At 41.9% G+C, this 26,010-nt stretch overlaps 2 protein-coding genes across 3 annotated transcripts in view; one reads left to right on the plus strand and one right to left on the minus strand.

Moving 5' to 3' along the window:
• The window catches only part of LOC132399254 (probable G-protein coupled receptor 146), a 167,846-nt gene extending 153,337 nt beyond the window's left edge, over positions 1–14,509 (plus strand). For both annotated transcript variants that reach the window (XR_009513920.1, XR_009513919.1), the window contains one exon: positions 10,149–14,509. The gene's annotated coding sequence lies outside the window, so the exon portion shown is untranslated. The remainder of the gene's footprint in view (positions 1–10,148) is intronic.
• Positions 1–26,010, minus strand: part of LOC132399255 (uncharacterized protein C7orf50 homolog) — a 393,915-nt gene that overhangs the window by 189,015 nt on the left and 178,890 nt on the right. The window lies entirely within an intron of this gene.

The raw sequence follows: 26,010 nt of genomic DNA on the forward strand, positions 1-26,010 counted from the left end.
GGTCTCAGCCTGAAACTATTTCTTTAAAGCTACCTGACCTTTCAAGTTCCTCCAGCATTTTGTATGTGTACCAACAGGTACACTTACACAGGAATAATGTTGTATTGTGGCAACTGTCAGAATTATTTCACTGGTTACCAGATCACACAGCTGGAATGAGATGCATTAAATTGACAAGCCCAAACTCTATCAAAGACATCAGTTTTACCCTGGGATATAAAAGTGACAACCAAGCTAGTAAATTTAGTTCCTAAAATTGCTGAGGCTTCTTCTCCCACTGGAATAAAAGGTAGATCTGTCAATGCTAGTGGTATAACTAATCCAGCCTGAAAACAAGGTAACAAGATGGTACAAGTTTGAATTATGTGCAGACTCTCTATTCTGCCACCCAGAAGTAAATGCAGAAAGTAACAAGCACTTGAAGCAAGAAGGCTGTGGGTGAACAGCTGAGGATTTCTGGAGTGAAGGCAGTTTTACTACTCGGAGTGAATAGGGACAAGACTGTGTAGGTGTGTGATGTCAGCCAGTAGAGCGGAAAAAGTTTAAAAAGAAGACTGCCATATCCAGCAGGCAGCGGAGTGAGAGGTGGCAGAGTGATTGGGCTTTGGCTCAATGAGCTTAGGTGGTAACGGGACGAGACGAGGTAGGTTTACCTGTGTCAATTGCGGAAAGGAAGTAGTATGTGTGTGAGGCCGGTTTTCTGTGCTCAGTGTCAGATGTGGGGAGTCCTGGAGTCTCCCAGCCTCCCGGACGGCCATATCTGCACCCGGTGTGTCAAGCTGCAGCTCCTAAGGGACTGCGTTTGAGAACTGCAGATGTAGCTCGATGACTTTCATCTGGTCAGGGAGAGCAAGGAGGTGATAGAAAGGAGTTATAGGCAGGTGGTCACACTGGGGCCATGGGAGACAGACAAGTGGGTCACAGTCAGGAGGGGAAAGGGGAAGAGTCAGGTACTAGAGAGTACCCCTGTGGCTATATCCCTTGACATTAAGTACTCCTGTTTGAGTACTGTTGTGGGGGGACAACCTACCTGGGGGAAGCAACAACGGTCATGCCTCTGGTACAGAGGCTGGCCTGTGGCTCAGAAGGGTAGGGAAAGAAAGAGGGCAGCAGTAGTGATAGAAGACTCTATATTTAAGGGGTCAGACAGGCGATTCTGTGGATGCAGGAAAGAAACTCGGATGGTAGTTTGCCTCCCAGGTGCCGGGGTAAGGGATGTTTCAGATCACGTCCAAGATATCCTGCAGTGGGAGGGAGAACAGCTAGAGGTCGTGGTACATATTGGTACCAATGACATAGGTAGGAAAAGGGAAGAGGTCCTGTAAAAAGACCACAGGGAGTTAGGACGGAAGTTGAGAAGCATGACTGCAAAAGTAGTAATCTCAGGATTAATGCCTGTTCCATGCAACAGTGAGTATAGGAATAGAATGAGGTTAAGGTTAAATGCATGGCTGAGTAATTGGAGCAGGGGACAGGGGTTCAGATTTCTGGATCATTGGAACCTCTTTTGGGATGGGTATGACCAGTATAAAAAGGACGTTTGCACTTGAATCCCAGGGAAACTAATATCCTGGCGGGGAGGTTTGCTAAGTCTACTGGGGAGAGTTTAAACTAGAATTGCAGGGGGGTGGGAACCGAACTGGAGAGACTGGGGAAGAGGCAGCTTGCTCACAAATAAAGAGAGCTTGTAGACAGTGCAAGAGGGAGGAGAAGGGACACGCTCAGAATGATGGTTTGAGATGTGTCTCTTTTAACACAAGGAGTATTGTGAACAAAGCAGATGAGCTTAGAGCGTGGATCAGTACTTGGAGCTATGATGTAGTGGATGGCTCATGGACAGGAATGGTTACTTCAAGTGCCGGGTTTTAGATGTTTCAGAAAGGACAGGGAGGGAGGCAAAAGAGGTGGGGGCGTGGCACTGTTGATCAGAGATAGTGTCACGGCTGCAGAAAAGGTGGACGCCATGGAGGGATTGTCTACGGAGTCTCTGTGGGTGGAGGTTAGGAACAGGAAGGGGTCAATAAATTTACTGAGTGTTTTTTATAAGCCGCCCAATAGTAACAGGGATATCGAGGAGCAGGTAGGGTAATAATAATAATAATAGATCCTGGAAAGGTGTAATAATAACAGAGTTGTCGTGATGGGAGATTTTAATTTCCCAAATGTCGATTGGCATCTTCCTAGAGCAAGGGGTTTAGTTGGGGTGCAGTTTGTTAGATGTGTTCAGGAAGGTTTCTTGACACAATATGTAGATAAGCCTACAAGAGGAGAGGCTGTACTTGAACTGGCATTAGGAAATGGACCTGGTCAGGTGTCAGATCTCTCAGTGGAAGAGCATTTTGGAGATAGTGATCATAATTTTAACTCCTTTACAATAGCATCAGAGAGAGATAGGATTAGATAAGTTAGAAAAGTGTTTAATTGGAGTTAGGGGAATGATGAGGCTATCAGGCAGGAAACTGGAAGCTTAAATTAGGAACAGATGTTCTCAGGGAAAAGTACAGAACAAATGTGGCAAAAGTTCAGGGGATATTTGTCTGGAGTTCTGCACAGGTATGTTCCAATGAGACAGGGAAGTTATGATAGGGTACAGGAACCATGCTGTACAAAGGCTGTAATAAATCTAGTCAATAAGAAAAGAAAGCAGAAAGGCCAGTGAGTGAGTGGGCCAGTGAAGGAGTGGAGCTTTGAGGCTTTGGCTTGAGAGGCTTCGGCGAGAAGAGGCGGAGGACGAGCTTGCACCCAGTGAGGTAAGGCCAGGTAAGTTTCTTTAATTAGTTTAATTAAATCAGGAGATGGTAATGGAGGCAGTAGATAGGGCAGTCCAGTGTTCTGAATGTAGGATGTGGGACAGCACAATTGTCTCTGATGACTACGCCTGCCAAAGGTACATCCAGCTGCAGCTCCTGTTAAACCGAGTTAGGGACCTGGAGCTGGATTAACTTTAGATCATTTCAAAGGCAGAGACAGTAACAGATTAGAGTTTCAGGGAGACAGTCACCCCTAAAAGTCAGGAGATAGGTAACTGGGTGACTGTCAGGAGAGGGAAGGGGAATAGTTAGAAAGAGCAGAGCACCCCTGTGGCCATTCCCATCAACAATAAGTATACCGTTTTGGATACTGTTGATGGAGACAACTTACCAGGGACAAGTTGTAGTGGTCACGTCTCTGGCACCGAGACTGGACCCTCAGCTCAGAAAGGAAGGAGGGAAAAGAGGAGAGTAGTAGTGATAGGGGATTTGATAGTTAGGGGGACAGATAAGAGGTTCTGTGAGAGAAATCGAGAATCCCGGATGGTCCGTTGCCTCCCTGGTGCCAGGGTCCATGATATCTCGAATCGAGTTCTCTGTATTCTCAGAAGAGAGGGTGAGCAGCCAGATGTCGTGGTCCATGTAGGGACCAATGACATAGATAGGAGTAGGAATGAGGTCCTGAAAAAGGAATATAGGGAGTTAGGAAAGAAGTTAAAAAGCAGGAGCTCAAGGGTGGTAATCTCGGCCTGTGCCATGAGACAGAGAGGGTAGGAACAGGAAGTTATGGCAGATGAATGCATGTCTGAAGAGCTGGTGCAGGGGACAGGGGTTCAGATTTCTGGATCAGTGGGATCTCTGCTGGGGAAGGTCTGACCTGTACAAAAAGGACGGGCTGCACCTGAACTGGAAAGGGACCAATATCCTGGCAGGCAAGTTTGCTAGAGCTGTTGGGGAGGGTTTAAACTAGTTTGGCAGGGGTGTGGGAATCAGAATGTGAGTGCAGGGATTAGGGTAGAAGGACAAGGGCATGATGCTATGTGTTCTGAGTTGGTGAGGAAGGACAGACAGGGGACAAAACATGAATGTAGCCAGTTAGAAGGGTTAAAATGTGTCTATTTCAATGCTAGGAGTATTAGAAATAAAGGGGATGAATTTAGAGCATGGATCAGTAAGTGGAACTATGATGTTGTGGCCGCTACTGAAACTTGGCTGGAGGAAGGGCAGGATTGGCTGATGCAGGTACCGGGGTTTAGGTGTTTTAAAAGGAATAGGATGGGAGGTAGAAAAGTGGGTGGGGGGGGGGAGTAGCATTACTGGTCAGGGATAGTATCACAGTTATAGAGAGGGAGGACACTGCAGAGGGACTGTCCACGGAGTCAGTGTGGGTGAAAGTCAGAAATAGGAAGGGATCAATCACTGTGCTGGGAGTAGTCTATGGGCCCCCAAATAGCCCTCGAGACACCAAGGAGCAGATAAGCAGGCAGATTTTAGAATGGTGCAGGAAACAGGGTTGTAGTTACAGGTGATTTCAACTTCCCTCATATTGACTAGCACCTCCTGACTGCAAGGGGGATAGATGGGGCTGAATTTGTCAGGTGTGTTTAAGAAGGATTCCTCACACAGTATGTGGACAAGCTGACAAGAGGAGAGGCCATACTGGATCTAGGTCTGGGTAATGAACCTGGTCAGGTGACAGACCTCTTGGTGGGGGAGCATTTTGGTGAGAGTGACCACAACTCCCTTAGTTTCAGCACAGCTATAGAAAAGGATAAAAACAGACAAAATGGGAAAGTGCTTAACTGGCGAAGGGCTAACTCTGAAGGGATGAGGCAGGAGCTAGTGAGATTAAATTGGAAACAGATGTTCAAGGGCAAAAGCACAGAAGTAATGTGGAGGAAGTTTAGGGACCACTTATGCTGGGTTCAGGATAGGTTTGTCCCACTGAGACAAAGAAAAAATGGTAGGAAAAGGGAACCGTGGCTGACGAAACACGTGAGGCAACTCGTCAAGAGAAAGAAGGAAGCATATGTTAGATATAAGAAGCAGGAAGTAGGAGAGGCTTATGAGAAATATAGGGTAGCCAGGAAGGAGCTTAAGAAAGAACTTAGGAGAGCTCGAAGGGGGCATGAGAAGGCCTTGGCATGTAGGATTAAGGAGAACCCCAAGGCATCTATGCGTATGTGAAGAACAGAAGGATGACAAGAACGAAGGTAGGGCTGCTAAAGGATAAAGAAGGTAATGTGTGCCTGGAGGCGGAGGATTGGGGAGGTCCTAAATGAATACTTTACTTCAGTATTGACAAGTGAAAAGGATCTTGATCAGGGTGAAGTTGAAATAGAACAGGCCTGTGTGCTGGACAATGTGGAGATTAAGGAAGAAGAAGTGTTGGATCTTCTTTAAAACATCAAGATTCATAAGTCTCCATGGCTGGACGTGATATACCCCAGGATGCTGTGGGAAATGAGAAAAGAGATCGCTGGAGCAGTAGCTATGATCTTTGAATCCTCTTTGGCCTCAGGGGAGGTGCTAGAGTATTGGAGAATGACAAATGGAGTTCTCTTGTTTAAAAAAGGTAATAGGGAGAATCCTGGGAACTATAGACCGGTGAGTCTTATGTCAGTGGTCTGCAAACTATTGGAAAGTATTCTTAAGGATAGGATCCACAATCATTTGGAGAAGTAGTCTACTCAAGTATAGTCAACATGGCTTTGTGAAGGGAAGGTCGTGCCTCATGAGCCTAATTGAATTTTTTGAAGAGGTAACAAAAGAAATTGATGAGGGTAGGGGAGTAGGTGTGGTCTACATGGATTTTAGCAAGGCATTTGACAAGGTCCCCATGAGAGACTCATCCAGAAAGTCATGAGGCATGGGATCAGTGGAACCTTGGCTGTTTGGATAAAAAATTGGCTTACAGGAAGAAAGCAGAGGGTAGTAGAGGAAGGGAAGTATTCTGCTTGGAGGTCGGTGACTAGTGGAGTGCCGCAAGGATCTGTCCTGGGACCCCCTGCTCTTTGAGTTTTATAAATGACCTGGATGAAGAGGTGGAAGGATGGGTGAGTAAGTTTACGGATGACATGAAGATTGGACGAGTTGTGGATGGAGTTGTTGTTGAAGGTTACAAATGGATATACAGATGATGCACAGCTGGTTAGAAAAGCGGCTGATGGAGTTCAATCAGGATAAGTGTGAGATGATGCATTTTGGAAGGACAAACCATAAAGCTAAGTTCAGGGTTAATGGTCGGTTACTTAAGAGTGTGGATGAACAGAGGGACCTTGGGGTTCAAATCCATACATCCCTCAAGGTCGCTGCGCAGGTTGGTAGGATAGTTAAGAAGGCCTATGGGATGCTAGGCTTCATTAACGGGGATTGAGTTCAAGAGTAGAGAGGTCAAGTTGCAACTCTACAAATCTCTGCTGAGACCACACTTGTGTTCAGTTCTGGTCTTATAGGAAGGATGTGGAAGCTATGGAGAAGGTGCAGAGGAGATTTACGAGGATGTTGCCTGGATTGGAAAACAAGTCTTATGAGGCAAGGTTGGCAAGGCTGGGACTTTTCTCTTTGGAGCTTAGAAGGATGACAGGGGACTCGATAGAGGTCTAAAAGATTATGAGAGGCATAGATAGGGTGGACAGCCAGCACCTGTTTCTCAGGGCACAAATAGCAAACACCAGAGAGCATATGTACAAGGTTAAGGGAGGAAAGTTTAGGGGAGACATCAGGGGTAATTTTTTTACACAGTAGATTGTGGGACTGACTTGCCAGAGATAGTGGTGGAGGCTAAAGCATTAGGGTACTTAGCCTCTTGGACAGGGACGTGGCTGAAAGAAAAATACGGGGTTATGGGGTAGTGTGGGTTTAGTACTTTTTTTAAGGAATATATGGGTCAGCACAACATCGAGGTCTGAGGGGCCTGTACTGTGCTGTAGTGTTCTAGTGTCCAGTGTCTAAAAGCTTACAAAAGGTTCAGAGAGCTAAGTATTGTTAGAGATCTAGAAGATTATAAGGCTAACAGGAAGCTTAAGAAGAAAATTAGGAGAGCCAGAAGGGGCCATGAGAATGCCGTGATGGGCAGGATTAAAGGAAAACCCCAAGTATGTGAAGAGCAAGAGGATAAGACGTGAAAGAATAGAACCTATCAAGTGTGACAATGGGAACGTGTGTATGGAACCGGAGGAAATAGCAGAGGTATTTAATGAATACTTTACTTCAGTATCCACTATGGAAAAGGATCTTGGTGATAACTGCAACAGACTAAAAAGCTTAAGCATGTAGATATTAAGAAAGAGGATGTGCTGGAGCTTTTGGAAAGCATCAAGTTGGATAAGTCACCGGGACTGGATGAAATGTACACCAGGCTACTGTGGGAGGCGAGGGAGGAGATTGCTGAGCCTCTGGCAATGATCTTTGCATCATCAATGGGAACGGGAGAGATTCTGGAGGATTGGAGGGTTGCAGATGTTGTTCCTTTATTCAAAAAAGGGAGTAGAGATAGCCCAGGAAATTATAGACCAGTTAGTCTTACTTCAGTGATTGGTAAGTTGATAGAGAAGATCCTGAGAGGCAGGATTTACGAACATTTGGAGAGGTATAATATGATTAGGAATAGTCAGCATGGCTTTGTCAAAGGCAGGTCGTGCCTTACGAGCCTGATTCAATATTATTGAGGATGTGACAACACATTGATGAAGGAAGAGCAGTAGATGTAGTGTATATGGATTTCAGCAAGGCATTTGATAAGGTACCCCATACAAGGCTTAATGAGAATGTAAGGAGGCATGGGATCCAAGGGGACATTGCTTTGTGGATCCAGAACTGTCTTGCCCACAGAAAGCAAAGAGTGGTTGTAGATGGGTCATTTTCTGCAAGGAGGTTGGTGACCAGTGGTGTGCCTCAGGGATCTGTTCTAGGACTCTTACTCTTCGTGATTTTTATAAATAACCTGGATAAGGAAGTGGAGGGATGGGTTAGTAAGTTTGCTGATGACACAAAGGTTGGAGGTGTTGTGGTTAGTGTGGAGGGCTGTCAGAGGTTACAGAGGGTCATTGATAGGATGCAAAACTGGGCTAAGAAGTGGCAGATGGAGTTCAACCCAGATATATGTAAAGTGGTTCATTTTGGTAGGTCAAATATGATGGCAGAATATAGTATTAATGGTAAGGCTCTTGGCAGTGTGGAGGATCAGAGGGATCTTGGGGTCCGAGTTCATAGGACCCTCAAAGCAGCTGTGCAGGTTGACTCTGTGGTTAAGAAGGCATACAGTGTATTGGCTCTCATTAATTGTGGAATTGAATTTAGGAGCCAAAAGGTAATGCTGTAGCTATATAGGACCCTGGTCAGTCCCTACTTGCAGTACTGTGCTCAGTTCTGGTCACCTCACTAGAGGAAGGATGTGGAAGCCATAGAAAGGGTGCAGAGGAGATTTACAAGGATGTTGCCTGGACTGGAGACCATGCCTTATGAGAACAAGCTAAGTGAACTCGGCATTTTCTCCTTGGAGTGGTGGAGGATTAGAGGTGACCTGATAGAGGTGTACAAGATGATGAGAGGCATTGATTGTATGGATAGTCAGAGGCTTTTTCCCAGGGCTGCAAAGGTTGCCACAGGAGGACATAGGTTTAAGGTGCTGGGGAGTAGATACAGAGGAGATGTCAGGTGTAAGTTTTTACTCAGAAAGTGTTGAGTGCGTGGAATGGGCTGCCAGCAACAGTGATGGAGGCAGATATGATAGGGTCTTTTAAGAGACTTTTAGATAGGTACATGGAGCTTAGAAAAATAGAGGGCTATAGGTAAGCCTAGTAATTTCTAAGGTAGGGACATGTTTGGCACAACTTTGTGGGCCAAAGGGCCTGTATTATGTTGTAAGCTTTCTATGTTTCATTTCTATCTGCACCTAATGCAAATACAAAAGACAATAATTGTACCATAGGCTGAAGAATGCATGGCTGGAGTCAAGATTGTCCATATCATTCACTTGGTAAAAGCCACACAATTGTGAGCCAAGATGCTGTGTGTCTGACTCTCTTCAGAGAGAAGCATAAAAATACAGACAGATCTTTTCAGTATTGTCAAAAGTATCACCTTTTGGGTGAGTATAAGGTCCTCTCTGTTCTCAAGGAAAGAATTTCACAATTTATAACATTGCCATTTAAGGGAGTTACTGGACACAAAATAGCTTTTCCTCAACACAAGAGATCCTGCAGATGCTGGATATCCACACACAAAATGCTGGAGGAGCTCAGCAGGTCATGCAGCATCATTGGAGAGGAATAAACAGTTGACTATGAAAAAAAGAGAGAAGGGGAGGTGGTGGGGGGTTGTTGGGGAGAAACTACCAGAAATTAGAGATGTCCATGTTCATGCCATCAGGTTGGATGCTGTCTAGGCAGAACCTGAGAGTGGCCTCATCATGGCAGAATAGGAGGCCATGGACTGACACTTTGGAATAAGAATGGGAACTTAATTTAAATAGTTGGCCACTGGGAAATCCAGCCCATTAGAGACAGAGTGAAGGTGCTTGACAATGTGGTCCACCAATCTATGTTGCATCTCACTGATATAAAAAGGCTTCACTGGGAACACAGGATAGGAGTAGATGACCCTGAAAGATTCACAGGTGAAGTGTTGCCTGACCTGGAAGCACCATATGGGGCCCAGGATGGTGGTGAGGGAGGAGGTGAATGGATGAGCAGGTGTAGAACTGTGCCATTTGCAGGGTTAAGTGCCTGTAAGTGATGAGTGGAGGGAAGTAAATATGTGTTTTGCAATATGATTTCATTGAAGATGGTGGAAGTAGTGGAGAAAGAGGTGCTTGATGTGAAGGAAAATTCTTAGACCGTTTAAAGGAATCTGCAGTTGGATGTTTAATATTCAGTGTATTATTCGCTCGTTTTTTGCTGCTTGTTCGATTTGCTCTTTCTCTTGCACATTGGGAGTTTCATGTTTTCTTTAAATGGGTTCTATGGTGTTTCCTTGCTTTGTGGCTGTCTGTGGGAGGACAAACCTCAGGGTTGTATACTGTTTACATTCTTTGATAATAAATTTACTTTGAATCTTTGAACCTTATCTGTTATGGTGGCAGGAAGATGGGGTGAGGCGGATGTCTGGAAGATGGAGGAGATACTGGTAGGTAGGGCAGCATCGATGGTGGAGGAAGGAAAACCCCGCGTGCTTTGAAGAAGGAGGGTATCTCAGATATTTTGGAATGGAGAATAGATGTGGTGGAGATGGAGGAACTGCTAAAAGAGAATGACTTTTCCTCTGTTGCTATATTTACAAATGTATACCTCAAAAAATACACTCCACTGGCTACGAGATACTGAGGGTTGCCCTGAGGTTGTGAAAAGCACAAGTTGAGTGCAAATCTTACTTCCATTTTTGTTTTTTGATCTGCAGATCTGAGATTGACTGTTGGGACACCACAGATTGTTTCCTGCATGTGAAGAGAAGCAGGTATAAAGAAAAACAGTAAACTATTGGTTGGGGTATTGACTGAAAAGAGAGCTATTTGAATTCTTCTGGTTTTCTTGAACTAATCACAGAAGTGAGACCTACTAGAAGTCGACAGATCTCCAGAGTACAGAATATTCCATTGAATAATGTGTTTTTGAAGTGAATTTGCAGATTCAGATTTATTTATCGCATGTACATGGAAAGGTACAGTGAATGCATCATTTGCATTAACAACCAGGACGCATGACGATGTGCTGGAACCAACTTGCAAGCGTTGCGACACTATCTGGCACCAACATAACTAGCTTGGCAGAACAACATGTTCCCATGTCCACATCACTGGATTTTGAGTGCAGAGTAGAGGCCTGGACTCTTGATGCCTCTCGTCACCCTCCCACGTTGCTGGACTTCAAATGCAGAGCGCAGAGCAAAAGCCTAACCTCCAACAATTCCACATCCCTGTCCCTAAAGCCTAGCCTGACCCCTAACTCCCCTCTCTGTCCCCAAAATTATCCATTTTAACTTAAAAAAAACTAATTCTAAGCTACAAATTTGATGGGGGACCACAGCTTTGTGTCATCTTGCTTGGAAGTGAACAGATTAAGTAGAAAACATTTAGATTTTATGATGCAATATCTTTGCCGGAAATTCAATTGCATAATGCAGTGCTTTGTTTTTGAGTAATGCAATTGAAAATATATGTTTTTCCCATTCGTGGATTGTTAACGTCACTTAGAAAAATCGAGCAAACATTTCCCATTTTGAGTCACCCCTAAAGCACTGATGCAACTTCCAGATCTGGGAGACAGTGCATGAAGTTATTCCTTGAGCACTGCTTTTTTTATACTATTGCAGAGGAACTTGTCAGCATGCTGGGAAGTATAAAGTTGAAAAATTCAAAGTAGTTTTATTTTCAAAGTATGTAGACAGTACATTATACAGCCTTGAGACTTGTCTCCTAACGGGCAGGCACAAAACAAAGAAACAATATAAAAAAAGAGGACCGTCAAACATGTGCGGAGAAAAAAAAACACATCATGCCCAGTAAAAAAAAACATTAAAAAATTTTTAAGACCCATAAAATAAAGAAGATCGTCATACACCCAATGTGCAGAAAAGAAGAACATATAATGCAAACAATAACCACAAACAAGTAGCATTCTGAACTGAAGTCCGCAAAGAGAGTCCCATAGTTCACCATGGTTCAGCGTAGAGCCGAGCTGTGTAGCAGCAAGCAGAACTGGCTCATCCCTTGACTCGGGCCCTGACACCCTGACCTCTCAATCTACCCCGCTGCCTAAATTGGTGTCCACTGCCGGGACAAGTCTTAATCCATTTGCACTAACCTGGGAAGTCAGCAAGGTACAGCAGGTAAATCTATAGACCATACCACCAACTACCACCACTCAGGGCCCAGCACTGCACTGACCACCCAGATCTCCCAATGTGTGAGCAAAAAACACAAAAAGAGTAAAGAAATGACAAAACAATTTAAAAGACATAGATTCCATCTTTGTGGAGGATATAAGTAACTTCCCAGAAATGTTCGGATATCAAGAATCTAATGGCAAAAAAAGAATTTGAGGAAATTAATATTAGAAACAAAAGTAGTGCTGTGGAAATAATGATCCTGAAAGCCAATAATCTGCTAAAACAGAAGTAGCCACGAAATTTACACTGCTTTGGTTATCACCTTCCAAAATACAATGTGTTAATAAATAGTTCCTGCAGATTGGTGGATGGTAAATTTAACACCACTATTTCAAAACAGCTGCATAGGAGAGAAAACACTGAGGTACAGACCTATTATCTCAATATCAGAAGTGCACAAGAAGCTGGAGTCTATCCCAATATCAGAAGTATAGAAAAAGCTGGGTAGTAGATAGTGATTGCCATAGTACCACAAGCATCAGTGCTTGGGTTCTGCTCTTTAATAGGGTACATCAATGATTTGAACCAAATGCACCATTTATAAGTTTACCAATAACTCAAAACTAGATGGAATTATGAGTCATGAGGCTTCAAAATTTAGACACAGGAAGTACTGCAGATGCTGGAAATCTAGAGCAATACATACAATGTGATGGAGGAGCTCAACACAGGCAGCATCAATGGATGAGAATAAACAGTCAATGTTTTGAGCCGAGACCCTTCATTCTCGCCCCAAAACGTTAAGCGCTTCAAAGTTTAAGTTAGCTCCATGAGTGAGCAAGTGCATGGCACATGCTGAATAACATGGATAAGTTATTATCCACTTTAGAAGGGGAAAAAAAACGGCAAACTATTACTCAAATGAGAAATGTTGAAGTTCTCTGGTAATGTTGTAACTACAGCCATTGAATGCAGGCAAGTAAGAAGGCAAATGGCATGTAGACCTTCATTCCATTGAGTAAAGGAACACGAATGTTCTGCTAAAATTATGCAGGGCTTTGTTCAGGGTGTGTATGTAATATGACGTGCGTCTTTGGTCTCCAAAGAAAAGATATACTTGCCATGAAGGGAGTTCAGTGCAGGTTCATCAGACTGCTTCCTGGAGTAACAGGATTGCTGGTCACAGTGAGATTAGTTTAACTAGGCCTGGAGATACACCCATGAATGTAATGTATGGGATGTATGGTCTTCTACAGAGGGTAGAAGATTTGTAATAAAGAAGAGAAGAATCCTCTTCACTCAGACAATAGTGAACCTCTGGAATTCTCTGCCATTGAAAACAGTGGAGACCAAGTTACTGGACATATAAGACAGACAAGACTGCTTTACATTATGAAATAATAGCAAAAAGCTGGCTTCTGGAAACAGGACTGAAAATGGAAGTTTCATTTTAAATGCCAGAGGCTGAGTAAAAGAGGTTAACCCATGTACAGGAAAGGCAGAAGTTCAGGATACTGAAACAGCTGTTTTTGGACAGGGCGACCCATTGGAATACTAATAAAAAAATTGACCCAACAAAGCTGTTCTCAGAGATGCTGAGATTCAGAGAAATTTATTCCTTCTGATAAATTTCTTCTCAGAGAATAACGCAAATCAATGTGAACTAAAGGAAATGACTCCATTGCCTATTTCCAAGAAACTGCATGAGATATTTGGTTAAAAGTAGATTCTGGCTCTGTACAGGAAAACACCATGGCAGGCATAGTTCAGTCCCACAAGAACTGGTGAACTTTTCTTCCCTCTGACAAGTTAATAGGAAAAGTATTTGCATTGACAAGGTAAATGAAGGGTTCCAGTGTATCAGCTTTAATTTAATACACAACACTCTCATCCCATCTCAGAAAATTCAGATCAGAAACTCTACTACAATTACTTCAGTACTGACAAAGTGCTGCGTGGGTTAAGAGGGCATTTTATGGATGGACTATTAAAGTGAGTCCAGCCTAACATTTTGGCAGAAAACTGTATTGGCTATTCAACTACTTTGAAGAATAAGTTCTTCCTATACCTAGACCATTATCTTTCAACAACTATGAATAAAACAAATTTGTCGATATTACAAGGTTAATTATGAAAAATTAAAGTGTACAAATACACAGAAATGGAGGGAGCTTGGATGGAAAAACTTGATAAGATATTTTATTACACCCTCTCAGAAATCCCATTATGATTGTAACCCTGTTTGCTGGAGAAATTGTGGAAATCAAAATGCAAATCATTATCATATTTTTTGGGAGTGCACTGTTATCAAAAACTATTGGAGGGGGATACACAATGCCCTACAAGACATCTTTAAATGTGAAATACCTTTGGAGAGTAAGACCATATATTTTGGATATATACCTCAAGAATGGTTGAAAAGAGATAAATATTTAATGAATATACTGTTGGTGGCTGGTAAAAAGACTCTTACTAGGAAATGGTTATCACAGGAGAACCCAACTTTAAGTACATGGATAGAAATTACAATGGACATTTACAAAATGGAGAAAATAACAGCATGTGTTAATCATAAGCTGGAACAATTTGATTCATACTGGGAAAAATGGTTTAACTACATAATGCCTCATAGGCCTGATCTTATTCTCACAAATCAATTAATCTGTCGTAAAAAAAAAAGATCACTCCCTACTTGTACATAGTTCTTTCCTTTTGCTTGCTTTTTCTTTCCGCTCTTTTCTATAAGTGTATACCCCGATAAATACTTTGTGGAGATTTTGTGATATATATGATTATATGATGTATATGTACAATGTCTGAAATACATCTTATGGAAATGTTTGATGAACTTCAATAAAAAAATAAATTACAAAAAAGAAGATTGATAGCGAAATGCTGGGGCCCTCAACACCAATCACTGTATGCATATAAAAATTCACAAGAGCCTTTGGTGACATACCAAATCTCCTCAAACTCTTAATGAAGTATAGCCACTGACATGCTGTCTTTGTGATTGCATCTATGTGCTGTGCCCAGGACCGACTCTGCATGAATTAATTCCCTGTTCCCTGATACAATTTCTGCTGTCACAGTCTGCAAGCGACTCAGTTTAACTTCAGCTAATCATTTTCTTCTTAAAATTCCAAAGAAGCTTTTGAAATCAATTGTTATACTTTTTGCCAGTGTAGTCTCAAATATAATTCTCCTCTTCCTTATCGCAGTTAATATACTTTTCAACACTGATTGTATTCATTGGTAGAACAGATACGAGCAGCTAGTTAGGCTGATCTTGTACCTCTGCCGGTCCTCCTTTGCTGAATTCTAAATTTCTGAAATTTTCCTTATCCTTTAGTTTGCTGCTTTGTTCTCAACATTATTTTTTCTCTCTCAGTATTTTTGTGAAGCTGCAGGTAGTGTACAGAGGATTTCAAGTGCCTTGAGTGCAAGGGGCTCCATCTACTGGTAGAAGTGACATGCAAATGATAGTTTTGCCCAAATATGGCATGTGTGAATTAGCAAATTTAACTAACAACTACCTCAATACAACTGATACTCAGTCCACAATTCTAACTTTGATTTGTTCATGATAAACATTTAAATTGTGGTGGAAGGTCTTGGTATTGCTGAACTTAATACAAAGTGGTTTCAATCATCGTAGAGTAGTGGATAATGAATGAGCCAATGACTAGAAATTCAACCCTCAGAATACTAAATATGTTAAGATATAACAACAGCAACTGCTGATCTACTATTGAAATTAGGTTCAATTGAAGCAAATTGGCTAAACACATTTTAAAAACAGAGGTACAAGATTAGCCTAGGTAGCCAGTCAGCCTTCTCTACCGTTTTATAGGTTAACTTCACTTTTATATTAACTCCTTAAAGTCTCATATCCTTAAATACTCTTACCAAACAAAAAATAATGACAGGCATAGATAAGGTAAATAATCATTGTCTTTTTCCCAGGGTAGGGAAGTCTAATACTAGAGGGCATAGGTTTAAGATGAAAGTGCAAAGATTTAAAAAGAATCTGAAGGGAAAGGTTCCAAGGGGACGCAAGGGACAAGTGTTTCCACTAGAAGGAATCTGCGTATGGAAAGAGCTGCCAGAGGAGGTGGTGTAGGCAATACAATTACGATGTTTAAGAGGCACTTGGACAGATACATGAATAGGCGAGGTTTAGAGGGAAACGGACCAATCACAGGCAAGTGGGATTAGCAAAGATAGGCATCTCAATCAGTCTGGAAAGTTTGGGCTACAGGTTTACTTCTATGCCGTAATCTATTATCTATGAATTAATACCTCACTTCAAATGCTTATCTAGAGAGCAAGTGTCACAGATTTCCACCAAGCTTTGTACTTCATGACCATCCTGGAAGGAACAGTACTTCAGGGTTGCCTTAAGGGCAGTGGTTCTCCACTTCTCCCAATGACCAAAGGGTCCACGGACCCTAGAATGGCCCAAGGAACCCAAAGGCTTAAGGTAAGTTGGAACTAATCTTTAATTCCAGAAAAACCAAAGGGAAATCTGAAGAATTGACATGTTAGTGAAAGCTATCGTATCCCAGTGAAGAATAGACGTCTACTCTGGGCTGCTTCAGGGTTCAGATCTGAGGACTCATTTCTGGTTCAAAATACTGTTTGCAAGACCTTTTTTTCTCTTCACCTCAAGCGTTGGTCTTTTATTTTTATTTTTATTCTCTTTTTTCTTTAATTAGGTTCTTTTGGGTTTCTTGCTTTGTGGCTAACTGCATGCAAGGTTGTATATACATACTTTGATAATAAATGTACTTGAATCTTCAATAGAGAATGCACTGCAGTACTGATTATGCCACATGTTGGGCAAGACTTTCAACATATTCACATTCTTCCGTGGTAACGATATCATAGTATCTCTGGAGAAGTAAAAACAGGCAATAATGGAACCTGATCAGACATGAATGTTGATGTGTTCACACACAAATAGCAGATTGAGAAACTGCACATGAACTAACAGAGTGCTTCCAAACTGCATTACTACCAGAACTCTACGGATTATGGAAGAGTTCCTGTAGATTGAAGGATTGCCAAAGTTACAGCACAATTTAAAAAGAAGGAAGAGAGAAGACAGGGCACCACACAAAAGTGAACCAAACGTCAGTGGAGAAAAATGTTCTCCAATCTATTAAAAAAGATGTGATAACAGGCCCCTTAGAAATTATCAACAGGATTAGACAAAGTCAGTGTTGAATTATGAAAGAGGTCTGGCATTGGCATTGGCAAACCTCTGGAATACACATAGAGCAGGTGGGGAAAGATTTATGGGTATGATGGATTTAGATTTTCAGAAGGCTCATATAAGAAGTTAGTGTGCAAAATTAAATACTTGGGAACAGGGCAGGTTTCAATAGGTACATGTAAAGTCAGAGAAATGTATACAACATACATCCTGAATTTTTTTTTTTTTTGCAAACATCCACAAAATCAGAGGAGGGCACCAAAGAATGAAAGACAGGTAAATGTTAGAACCCCAAAGCACCCCCCAGGTACCCCCTCCCACGTACAAGCAACAGCAAAGCAATGACAGCAATCCCCCACTCCACCAGCAAAAAAGCATTGGCACCCTCCAGCAAGCACACAAACGTGCAGCAAAGCATCAATAAAGACACAGACTTGCTGTACCCCATAGACTACTCGTTCACCCCGTATTCAACATACCACAGGCATACACTGGCATGTACAGAAAGAGATTACAAAAAGACTAATTATTTTCAGGGTCACAACTGACAGCTGGTAAAGTATTATCATGGTTGGGCACTGTGATTCACAGAACCCAAGGATTTGGATAGCAAACCCAAATTTAATATTTCTAAGTCTGACGCCGACACAAAGCTGAGTGGGATTGTGAGAGGCTACAAGACAATTTATACAGTGGGAAAATACATCTCAAATCCATTATAATGTGAATAAATGTGAAATTATCCATTTCACTAGGAAAAATAGAAAGGATAATATTTAAATAGAGATAAATAGGAAATTTTTGACATATAAAAAGACCTGGATATCCTTGTACACCCACTGAAACCAAACATGCAGGTAAACCATGTAGTTCAGAAAGGAAATAACATGTTAATATTGATATCTTATTACAATTATAGGGAGCCTTTGTGAGATCACAACTGGAATATAATGTGCTTTTTTGATTCCCTTTATCTAAGAAAAAGATGCTGTATAATTGATATGGAGAGAGAGCAACCACTGATTCCTGGTTCAGCAGTTAATGTATGAGGAGAGTGGTTGATGTAGATCAATATTCAGCAGATTTTGATATAATGAGAAGGGATGTCAATGGAACATAAAATTCTGACAGGCTGAATACACTGAATGTTGGGAGCATGTTTACTGCAGGGATCTGGTTGTGTGCCGAACAAGTGATTGCAGTCCCAGGATATGGGGTTTATTCATTTAGGACTGAGAACGTGGAGAAATTTCTTCACTTAGAAGATGGTGAACTTCTGATAGGCTATTACCATGGAAGGCTGTGGAGGACAAGCAAGGAGGTAGGTGGACTTTTAGAAACAAAAGGCATCAAGAGTAATGAGAAGAGCATAGGATCCTGGTTTTTATATCGAAGGTTAACAATGATCATATTGAATGTCTAACATGGATTGAAAGGCCAAGTGGTCCATCTCCATTCATATTTTGTATGTTTCTACATTAAACATAAAATATAAAAAGAGAACAATTCCTTTTCTCATAATGTGGACAAATGCAGTAGGTGGGTTTGGCTCATCAAGTGATGCTTTATGGTCGACAATAACTTCATTTACAATCACCCCTTGAATCTACAGTATATTTAATAGTAATGCAAAAGGAATGCACATGACAACATTGGACTAACTTGTGACCAGATACCAGAAAAAATGAAATGGTGATCACAATCCATAAACAACCTTCTTGTGAATGTTGATGAACTTGGACTGAACAAGATGAAATGGTGCTGGTTTGAATAACTGGAGGAAGGACAAGCGCACATTTTGTTTGTGTTATCAAGTGGAATGCATTGTTGCACAATGCGGTTTTGGTTTGGGCTCCTTGATAATTGTGAAAACTTGACTCTTTCTGTACTATGCTAGGTTGAACAACCACATAACACCATTATTCTGTATCTCCACCGACAGCTAGCAACCATTTTATAACCAAGAAAATAAACACTAGAATGAAAAGGAGACCATAAAGAACTTTGATTTGAGGACCCTGTGATTTTTTTTTTATTTTCAGTTTTTCGGCTAAGCCTTGACATTAATCTTTAATTCCAGGAGACTCCAGGACAACCATACTCCTGTGCTTAGAGTGAAGGCTATGAGTCATTAAACCAAATGGACACGCAAATGTTCCAAACTCAGAGGACAGCAAAAATTTAATTTTATTCCCTCTCCAAAAAATATGACCACATAGTTATACCACATGGACAAGACCACATCCTTGCCAAAAAGTGGGCACCCATCCATATTAAAACTATCTTTCAGCAATTGACTCATGGTCTTCTATGCTGAGGTGATTTGATCTTTTGTCTGAATACTTGAGTTCTATCAGCAAGTCAGCCTCCACCACTTTCACACTACTACCTACCAAACACTGAATGAGAAAAGGTTTTTCTCAGATCCTTTTGAAATTTCTTCCTTTCTACCTTAAATCTGGCAGTGGATGCCAAATGCAACTGCAGGAAAAACACCTCGTATTCCACCTGTGTAGTGTACAGTATAAACACTGAATCCTCCAATTTTGGTAACTTGCCAAAACTTGCACCAACTCACCAGTCTTTTTCTCCTTCTGATCTACCTACATACACCCCTTTCCAATTACTTCTCCGCAGTCCCTTCTCACTCTAGTTTCTATCCCCAACTGCAACTACTCTTGTCTGCCCATTACCTGCACCCACCTGCCTTTGGATCCTCTCCTAATTTAGTCATGTCTGCCCACTCTACCGCCATGATTTGGTTCCATGCTCCGTCTTCCTTTCAGATCAGATTCTATCACCAACAGCCCTTCGTTGCCTCCACCAATTAGCCCCCAGCCTCAGTCACTATTCCCATTCTTCCTTCTCCCACCTGACTCCATCTGCCAATCAACTTCTCCTCAGCAGAATCTGCCAATCCCTTACTAGCCCTTGCCCCAACACGTCCACTTAACCTTACACAGGCTATCTGTCCTCAACTCTTTCAATCCATATGAAGGGTTTCAACTCAAAATGTTGACTAACCATTTCTTTCTACAGATGCTGCCTGACATGCAGAATGCCTCCAGCACCTTTCACCCCTCTGGATTCTGTAGTCTCGTGTTTCTCTCTTAACTTCCTCCACTCCAGGAAAAACACACCTACACATTCTCTCCTCATAAATGAAACACTTCATCCATGGTAACTTCATGGGAAATCCCTCTCCAGCACCATCAAAACTTTTCAAACCACTTAAAGAAAACTGGATATATTTCCTAATCTAGGAAGATGAAGCATTAGCCTGCAAGGGCAGAGGCTTTTAGAGACTGTGAGCATGGAGCAAGATACTGCGTATAATAGATTTCCAGCACCCTAGTGTCGCCAGCTCAGACTGATATACATTTGGAGTTTCAGTACATGAACTGTCACGCCCAAGCAGCCCAAACAATTCTTGAACATTTTTCACTTTGTTTACTCACTGCAGTTTAGAAGGAAATAAGTTGTTATCTTCAGGAGACATCTGAACAATCACGGAAGCCCTGCCCAGTGGCACTGCAGAGAACTCAAACTTTTACTGCATCTTGGGAATATATTTTACATTAATGTATTTTGTAAGGGCTACAAATATTTTCCTGAATAACTAGTTTGAAAAAACTAGACACTGGAACACTCTCTTGACTTCACAAACTCTACATGACACGATAAGTTTCAAAACAGGACTAACAGATAGGAAACTAACATGTGACACCAGTGATTATACAAACTATGATGCCATCTTGTCCTGTGCTGTTAGGACTTGGTTATATCCCACTGGCCAATACAAGCCACAGTGACTTGAACAGAAAGTACATAATTCTGGCTCTTAAGTCAGCATCATGAGCTTTCTGTAAATTTCCAAACTGGTGTTGACGAAGCTTAAAAGGTTTCCTTGAAGATTAAATAATATTGTAGTAATTTAGTTGGAAAGTTCACGAAAAATATATACTGTATATGAATTGTGCTTATCACAGTAGCTAACCCAGCCATCAGATATCTCCAGGAAGTGGCCTGTTATCTTCAGGCATTAATAAGAGGAGAGTATGCATACTTTATTGAGCATGAAGAAGCTTAACGGTTATACAAGGCTGAGCAACTGACTGAAGTGATGAGATTACATAGATTTTGCATCCACCTATTTTATATCAGTAGTTGTCACCCTGCCTTCTTTTTAGATCACCTGCTGAGATTGCATATTTAACACACAGTGACTGGAAGACATTGCTGTGATGCAGGCCACATATGCCCAGTTATTCTTTTAATCCTATCTGTTGATAATAGCCCAGGTAATTTCCGTCACATGAGTACGAACAACCAAATATACCAACATCAATAGCCAGAGAGCCAATGTTATTCCTGGAACTAAGGTCATACTTGCTGAAGGCCCAAATTTTAATTGGAGATGAAACTACCACATGCCACATTACCATATAAAAGACTGCACTGGCTCACTTGAAATTGTCCTGGCAATTTGTACATACAAGAAAGAACAAGTAGCCGGTGGAAAATCGTGAACCTGGTGGTGTAGGCCCAGCTAAGTTGTTGCTCAGATTTAGTTGTTTTGTATGTTCGTAGGGGTGGTTTTGAGGGCAGCAAAGGGAGTTAAGTGACAAGTTAGGGTTTAGGGACCGAGTTGAGGGGAGTTAGAGCTTACGTCAGGGGCTCCCAACCTGGGGTCCAAGGCATAAAAAAGATTAGGAATCCCTGGTTTAGGGACAGTAAATGAAGACTCGGGGACAGGAGCCAGTGTCCAGGTTATTCAGCGAAGAATAGTGATTGGATGGGCATTGGGTTGGCAGGTGCTGAGGACAAAGACCAGCAATGCTCGTAGTCAACGCCCAACGTGAGAGGGCCCTTGGACAAGCGCTGGTGAATCACCAGGTCGGCAAGTTCAAGGATTGGAGGTCAGTGTGGACAGGAGGCATGAGGGCAACCGATCCCCCAACCACCCCAAGGTTGGCGAGTCCTGAGGTCAGAAGTCCATATCAGTCTGGAGTTCAAGATCCAGACTTCAAAGGCCAGTGACCAGAGAGTTCTGGGCTCGATACCAAAGGTCAAAGCCCAAAGGTCAAGACCAAAGTCAGCGTTTATGGAAGTTGGTGGCATGACGTCAAATCCAGGCTAGGAACAGAAAGCTGGAGGTCCAGAGGCAGCATGTACTCTGGTCAGAGGCCTGTCTGAGTGGGTGGGTGAGAGGGAAGAAATGGGCCTGTTCTGTTGTCATTGTTTTATTTTGTCACTGTTGTTGCATTCTGTTCAGCTGAACAACATTGTGAGTACGCTATGCTGATGCCAGAATGTGTGGCAACACTTGCAGCAGCACCCCTCACCCCAGCTGTACATGTGACAAATAAAGAAATGAATCTCAGTGAATCTAAGACTTCTGCATCTTCTGCCCAATGACAGTACTGAGAAGAGAGTGGTGGAGGTCACTGATGATGGTTGCTGCTTTCTTATGTCAACACTCCACTCAACGATGGGGAGCGCTTTGCCTGTGATTGACTGGACTGTATCCATCACTTTCTGTAGTCTTTTTCATTCCTAGCCATTGGTGTTTCCATACTCAACCAGTTAGGATGCTCTAAAACAAGTTTGGCAAAGTTCTGGTGACATGCAGAATCTATGCAAACTTCTGAGAAAGTAGAGGCGTTACCATGCTTTCTCTGTATTTACACTTTTCATTAGACTTAGAAGTCTGGGCCTTGAATTCCAGACTCATATGGACTTCTGTTCCTGGGACTTGACAATCTTGGGGTGGCTGGGTATTAGTTGCTCTCATGCCTCCTGCCGACATGGACCTCCAATCCCTGAACTCGCTGACCTGGGGATTCACCAGCTCTTCTCACTGACATCGGTCGTGAACTACTAGGATATGTGTCCAGGACATAGCCTTTGACATGCTCATGGTAATGAATTTAAAACTACTGGCCCCCTCTACCTTTAAGACAATCTTTTAAGTTCCCAGAGTTTCTAGTGGGGTTTCATCACCACATCTAAATTGTCTTCATAAGTCTTATGTTAATTTAGCAACTATCTATTGAAATTGGAAAAGAAAACCATCATGCAGTTTCTGAAAAAGGGCAAGTGTGCTTTTCTTGGTGTCCCAGCCATCTTTTGTTGTTCAGTCAACATCACTAAATTATTTGGAGGACACATTTGAAACTGCAACTTCTTTGAGCTTGTTGTGTGCAAATTAGTTGCTACCTTGCTCTATATTACAACTGAGACTCTACTTCAAAAATAGTACCTCACTGTTAGTAATCTGAAGTAGGACATCTAAGGATAAAAATCCTTTTTTAAATTACATAACTTAGTTTCAGGGGCTTCAAACTTGGTGTAGAAATGCTGTGTGAAAATCTGCAATAGTGTGGTGATAGAACATCGAATAGTAGATGCAGAAAAGGTCTGTGGCGACAAAACAACCAAACCATGTCCTTAAACATTTTACACTTGTATAATTTATGTTTAATTTCAGTTTTCCGTGTGGGTGCCATGAATCTGATGTTATGTGTCTGTGATGCTGTTGCATGTAAATTACTTCATTGCCCCTGTGTGTACATGTACCAGTTCATATAATAAACTTGATTTTAACTTTGCTCTGTCTGCACATAATCTATATCCCTCCATCCCCTGCCTGTTTGTGTGCCCGTATAAATGTCTCTTGAACATTTGCAATGTGCCTGCTCTGCCACTTCCCTGACCGTGGTTTTCTGTTATCTACCACTCGAAAAGAAAGCTTCCCTCATAAATCTCCTCTACCCCTCTTATCATAAAGCCATGCACTCTAGTATTTGACATTCCAACTCCAGAAATTCTATCTATCCTCTCTCGGCCTCTCATAGACTTCTATACGGTGCCCCTTTGCCTCCATCCCTCCTGAGAAAACAATTCAGGTTATCCAACCCTTCCTTATAAAACTGGTCACCCAGCGTAAATATAAATAAGACTCCAAACATCACCTCAACGAAGTTCAATACAAAGCCTCATGATGTTGAATACTGGTGTACTGATGCTCAGCTCTCTAAGCTTGCCCACATTTCCACTTGCAGCTTGAAAAGCAGCACACTGCTGATCTTCAGGGTAATTGCAGAGCACGACTAAAAACAACAATCCATTCTGTACAGACTGCTGACATTTACCTTGCAGCTGCCAACTCAGGAATGCCTTTAGAATCATGTAAGCAGAGCATCTCATAAGGCACAGCACAAGGAAAATGAAACAGTATTGGGAAGGGTGAAACTTTCCACAAAGAAACTGGAAACTAAAATTAAAAACAGAATGCAGTCAGTAATTACCAGTCTTCTACATCCTTTAGCATTTTTCTTCATTTATTGGGCAGCTTAATATAAGATCTCTGCAGTATATGTTTACTAACAAGACTAGATACTCAAGGCCATGCCTAAATTTTGTACAATTATGTATACAACATGTGTAAACAATAAAACAAGCTATTTGCTATAACTAACTTTTGCCATCTGGGTATTCTTTGCTGACAACAACTTGCATTTTTTTTCTCTAATATTGATCTGCGAAGCACCTTAGGAATTATATACATAATTTGCACAAATGTTCTCAAGGTGCTTCACAGAACAATAACTGACACTAACCCACGGAAGAGAGATTCAAAATACAGCCTAACTACCTGAATGAAACTCATTGAAGCTGAGTATTTGAATCAGTTTCTGGTCAAAAAAATAACTAAGTCCCTGGACTTGGGCCAGGCTGATGGTTGTAAACAGATTTATGAATTGCCTCTGATTTCATTGCTGAATGGCTGTATCCAGGGCTGATGGTTCTTTGTGCAGACAGGTCATAACTAAATGGCCTTCTAATATTACGTACTAAACTAGCACGCCAGGTTTCACAGCTTGGACATCGTTAATAACCTTCCCAAATCGTTTCAAATCTCTCCAAGATCTTAAATTTGTAACAAATGCTCCACATTGTGTGCGGATGAATGGCTTTTTGCTGCAGTCACAATAATCTGAATTAAATTATTACAGCGTGACGTTCAATTATTATGAAATGTGGTCTTTTTGCTCCTCTATGGAGAAGGCAGGACATGCAGAGCACAAATCAGGTTTAAGTTAAGAACAAATTTTTCATTTCCAAAACCAGTGGTAGATGTGACCATCAAAACCATACCATGAGTTAATTTTAAAAGAAAATATAACACTGTAAAATCTATTTAGTAACAGATTCAATTAAATGACTGCTTAGTCGTCCCTCAGTAGCACCGAACAGCTCTGCTCTTTACTTTTCTGTCCATCCCTTATTCAATCCACTCCTATTCCTGAAAATTCTAGTTGGATTACCATCCAAAACACACTGGTGGGGACAGAGGTGACTAAGAGTCAGGGGTGGGCAAGAGTGATATAGGATTGAATTCGGATTTTACTCCATAGAATATGTGTTGGATAGATATTTCTTGGTAATATTTGGATGGGCTTTGCAGGGACAGATATAGGACCATAAGATACAGGAACAGAATTAGGCTGTTCAGTCCATCAAATCTGCTCTGCCACTCAACCATTGCTCAATTTCATTCAGCCCCATTTTCACACCATCTCCCTGTAACTTATCAATCAACCTGCCCAACGTGTGCTCCTCTCCATTCACCCACCTTTTTATTCTTGATTCTTCCCTCTTCCTCTCCAGTACTGATAAAGGGTTTTGGCCCAAAACTTTGATTGCCCATTTTCCTCTCAGCCTGGCCCGCTGAATTCCTCCATCATTGTGTATGTGTGTGTGTATGTTAAAGATCTTCTCAGTCTTAAAGGGTCATTTCTTTATTTTCAAGCTGTGCCCTCAGATCCTATATTGTCCCATGACATTAATAAACATATTGAGCCGAGCAGTGAGATAGACCAAGCTTCAAGTTAACACTCTGCCTCTAGCACATAAACTGAGGCCTCATCCCCAGCACATTTCCAGCATTTAGTGTCATCTAAAAATAACCTATATGCAATTAAACATCTTCCAAACAAAAACAATCCCACTTGCTAGTGATACAAAGCCCACATGCTAATGCCACAGCATCTGCAGGATGGGCCTTACCATGAGGTTCAACAGCCACAAGTGGACACTTTGCTCTAGTGGCAGAAACTGAGGCCCATCCAGAATTCAAAATTCCATAGCAAAGAAAGCCCAGCAGCGTCTCTACTTTTTGCGAAGGCTGAGGAAACTCCATCTCTCACCCCC

Source organism: Hypanus sabinus, chromosome 9 (assembly GCF_030144855.1).
Source record: "Hypanus sabinus isolate sHypSab1 chromosome 9, sHypSab1.hap1, whole genome shotgun sequence".
Taxonomy (NCBI): Eukaryota; Metazoa; Chordata; class Chondrichthyes; order Myliobatiformes; family Dasyatidae; genus Hypanus; species Hypanus sabinus.